Genomic DNA, 4,872 nt, shown 5'->3' with positions numbered 1-4,872 from the left:
ATTAATATGCTGAGCTCTGAATGACTCAAGTCAACAACTTCTGTGGATAACCCACTTCTATTGTGGACTGCTGGATTGTGTTGGATTGTTTTGCTGAATTCATGCACCTATTGTATTTAGATTCCAATGCAATACCCATTTCTGACAGGACTAAACAAAAAAGGGGATACAAAGGAAGGACCATTTTGTATCTGTATATGCAGAATAGTTAGGATAGATATACAGCTACTTTCACTTAATTCAATAAGAAAGATTCATACTAATAGTGTTTAGACAGGATATCCTGTCTGCATCTTGTACTATGAATAACCACTAAGAAGATAACAATGTACAATGTATTAATTATTAAAACTGTCTTATTAATCAGTTTTGAAACTGCCTTATCGCTCCTTGTTTCTCAATAAAATAAAATAAAAAATTAAAGCATTAACTGCTCCTTTCCATAGGCCAGCAGAAATGCACAGTACAGTTGTCCAAATCATCCTGCTTACAAGCACAGATGAATCTGTTTCCCCAACTCCCTGTCCTGTCCTTCTCCTCATCTCAGTAATACTTTCCTTTGGAATAAGTTCATTCCCTTTTCCCAATGTCGATTGTACCCTTCTGATTCCATTCTTTCTTTCAGGTTCTCACACTAAGGAGACAATATGATGTTTGCACATGTGAGTCTAATTTATTTCACTTAAGAGCATGACCTTTAGTTACATCCATTTACTGACAAAAGACTCAGATTTATCCTGTTTTCTAGCTGAATAATAATCCATTGTGTAAAAATATCACATCTTCTTTATCCATCCTCCAGTTGATGAAACTTAATGAAGAGTTAAAAGTACAGAATCAAAAAAAATTTATTTACTTCTCCTTTTTATTAATAAGAGGGACTTGAAGAACTATCCTGAAGACCAACAGAGGGACAATAGAAATACATGGTTAAAATCAAGTCTCAGAGGATTGATATCTGAAAAGGAGGTGGGTCCATGAGACATAACACCTGGAATAAGCACATAGCACTTGGGACACAGGACTGAGGACATGTTCTGGAGTCAAAATTATCTCTATGGCAATTATTTGGATTTCCAAATTAGTGAGGTTTATCTCTGTGGTTTGGTTTGATTTGGTTTTTGCATATTATAACAAAATTTTTAGTCTTGCTTTACTGGAATGATTTTGAACTGCATAGTCCTAATAAAAATAAACAGAATTTAACAAGAACTTAGTATGTGCTCTGCACATTATCACAACCTTTACAAAAATCCATTAAACTATAATTTATAAATGGAAAAGAAGAGACTCAGGAATTTAAAAGAGACTTACCAGTGTCATACAGTTAGTAAATTGCACGGCCAGGTTTCAAAACCAGGCCTGAGGCCTATAAAAATCTATGATCTAAATCAGCGTGGTATATTGCCTCCCATATAACTTGAAAATACAAGCCTTTTTCTGGAACTCTCTATGAAAGTTTAACTGTGCAATGACTTAGGTATTGGTAGAAGAAAAGACAACTGGTAATTATATTTAAAAGCAAACTGATATATTCAGTCCTCAGACTCAAGATGAGTTCCAGTCTTGCTAGTGAGAGAACATAGCTTACTTCCTCACAGAAGAAAGCCAGTTTCATTTGTCACAACCTCTGAAAGGCAATATTGAGTTTACAACTGGGAACTCATACTGCTCCTAATAAAATGCCTCCTGCTAATTGCTCCATTATAATTACAGCTTAATCTTTGAGTTTAAAAATATGGAAGAATTTTTTGAAAATTCTATAAATTTTATGTCCTCTTTTTGCCAAAGTTGGAACTGCTAATCTTTTATTTGCAGGATTTTTTTTTATTTTGAATAATTAGTAGTGGCCTGGGTATCTTTCAGCAAGGAAGACACAATTGCAACTATAGCATGTAAAATGGGAATTCGCAGTTAATGAAAAACACTTTTGGGCCAGGGAGGTAGCTCAGTGGCAACATGCCAGCCTAGCAAACGTGAGGCCCAGAGTTTGATTCCCAGTACCAAAAAACAAAATAGTAAAAGTAAGGCCAAAAAAAAAAGTCCTTTTGGAAAAAAAAAAAATTTAAGGGCCCAGGGAGATAGCTCAGTAGAATAAGTGCTTGCCCTGCAAGTGCAGGGTCCTGAGTTCAATCCCCAGTGCAAAAAAAAAAAAAAAAAAAAATTACAAGTTTCTCTAAAGTACAAGAGTTTTGGTTTGGTTTGGTTTTAGCTTCAGGAAAATATGGCAGTCCTAAGTGTCTTATAAGACACAGGGAAAGATAATCATTTTCCAAATCATCTCCTGTCATCAAATCTCCAAATATGAGTAGGCTACCCAAATCCTATAATTTCAATCTCAAGGAGCGAGACCACCTGGTTTAGAGTTACTAGATAACTGTATGTACACCCACCCAGTAAGAACAGGATCCATAAGCAGCTTCTCTTACAGTTGCCCTTCATTTTTTTTTTTTTTGTCCTGGCAAAACTGAGCAATTGGGTTTCCTGGCAAAACATAGCTCAGTGGACTAAGTACCTGGTTCCCAAGCACAGGGAGCAAGATTCTATCCCCAGTACCACATGCTACACTGGACCTGCCTTGGGTACACTGAACCGGTGACAGAGACCGGGAATAGTGATGCACACCTGTAATCCCAGCACTGAGGGGATGGGGACTGAAAACAGGAGGATCACTAGGAATCTGAGCTGCATAGTGAGACCCTGTACCAAAAAAATAAAATTTTAAATTTAAAAATAAAAATTGAGCAATTGCCCATCTTAAGCAAGAGAAAAGAAAATAATTAGACATGATTCAGATCATGCCAACTGAGATTCCCTACAGGAAAAAAAAAAATGCTCCATTTTATTTTGAGAGGCTCCTGCTTCAAGCAAATAAATCAGATTCGTCCTCTGCTGGTTTTTTTCCTCCCTTAATTTCTTATTCTGTTTCCTTGACTGGTCCCACCATCTAGAAGGGCAGCGGCAGCTGCAGAAGCATATCTATAATGTCCAGATAATGTCCACTAAAAGCCCAATCTCAGCAGTGTTCTGTGCCCTCAGCTTCACAGATCTGAGACCCCATAAATCCATCTCCCTGACACTCACCTCTTCTAGAATTGTAGATTGGTGACTTTTAGCCTAACTTCTGGCAAAGGTTGGCTCTAAAGAATCAACGCAGCCAAACAAAGTTGAAAATAAAGCAAAGAAATGGCTCTCATGTAGACAAGTCCCTCTATGTTAGCCTATTACAGCATTTCTGTTTTCCAGAGCTGTAGCCCAGGTGTTGTTAAAGCCAACAACCTCCCATCTTTCTTCTCCTGTGCTTTAATGTCACTCCTGGTATCTATTTTCTTTTTTACTCTGTTTTCCCAAGAGCTTTATTTTATGGCTGGGGTGCAAAGACAAAGTTGATGTCTTAAGGCCCTGGAGAAGAGGAACAAATGAAGACCACTGGGAACACGTCTGGAATTCTTTCTCATACAAGACTTGCTAAGACATAAATGCATTAGCTTTCTTTTTACTGGACAAAACACGTGACACTGTCATATGAAGCAGGGAAGTTTGTTTTGTGTCCTGATTCCAGAAAGCTCATTCCATAACTGACTGGCTCTAAGATCGGAACATCAAGGCAGAAAAGCATGGTGGAACAGGGCTGTCCGCATCACTGTGGCTGCAAGCAGAACACATGGAGAGAACACAAGGAGAGACAGTGCTCCAAAGGCAGGCCCAGCGACCAGCCAGGCCCCGACTGCTAACAGTACATTCAGCTGTGCACACCAGTGCATGGCCCCCTGATGAGGACATCCTAGTGACCCCTCACCTCGCCTGGAGTTCCTTCCTCATCTAGTCACCCTGACAAGTAAATTTAACCATCATGACAGGCAAAGGGTTCATATCAGAAACTGTTGAAGAAAGAATTTCTAGGACCGGGCTGTGAAGTGTGACAATGTGTCAGACCTCCTGCCTCAGCAGGGCTCCCAGGGAATCTCTGGCTCACCAAGGACAGGAAGCGCTGAGAGACACCAACCTTGATGTGGACACTGGAACTATGGGACTAGACACTGTCAATGAAAAGTCATCAGCAAATAGGCTAGGGCACTTCAGGGCCTCACAGAAATAACCAGCAGCATTAAGAAAGGGCTGGGTGAAGCCAGCCGCAAAACGCACAGCAGCGGCCTTGGCTGCCCGGGAACCCCTGCTCGGCTCCGGCCCCGCCCGGGCCGACCTGCCAGAAGAAATGAGTGGTGACCTGGCTCCAAGTAAGAGCACAGTGTACGTGTCCAACTTGCCCTTCTCCCTGACAAACAACGACTTATACCGGGGTTACTATAATGAAAGACAAAGACATGAGGAAGAGTAAAGGAGTGACGTTTATATTGTTTTTGGATAAAGACTGCACAAAGCTGCACCAGAACCATAAATAACAAACAGTTATTTGGTAGAGTGATAAAGGCAAGCATTGCTATTGACAATGGAAGAGCAGCTGAATTCATCTGAAGGCGAAACTACTTTGATAAATCTAAATGTTACGAATGTGGGGAAAGTGGACACCTAAGTTATGCTTGTTCAAAGAATATGCTTGGGGAACGTGAGCCTCCAAAGAAGAAAGAAAAGAAGAAGAAAAAGAAAACCACCGAGCCGGAAGAAATCAAGGACGCAGCAGGAAGCGAGGATGAGGGCAAGGACCCCGCTCTGGATAGCCTCAGCCAAGCCATCGCCTGCCAGCAAGCCAAGATGGAAGAACAAAACAAATGGAAAGTCAGTGCTGGGGGCCCTTCGACTTCCGAGGATTCACGGCGCCCGAGGATAAAGAAGAGCGCGTACTTCAGTGACGAGGAACAGCTTAGCGATTAGCGTCGTACACTGGAGATGTCAGGAAAACAAAAACCGTCT

At 40.8% G+C, this 4,872-nt stretch overlaps 1 pseudogene; it reads left to right on the top strand.

The window, feature by feature from the left end:
* The first annotated feature begins 4,127 nt into the window (after positions 1 to 4,127).
* Positions 4,128 to 4,866, top strand: LOC101582436 (annotated as a pseudogene).
* The last annotated feature ends 6 nt before the right edge of the window (positions 4,867 to 4,872 follow it).

This window comes from Octodon degus, unplaced genomic scaffold, assembly GCF_000260255.1.
Source record: "Octodon degus isolate 3935 unplaced genomic scaffold, OctDeg1.0 scaffold00270, whole genome shotgun sequence".
Lineage (NCBI taxonomy): Eukaryota > Metazoa > Chordata > Mammalia > Rodentia > Octodontidae > Octodon > Octodon degus.
This window is presented reverse-complemented; position numbering and strand designations above follow the sequence as displayed.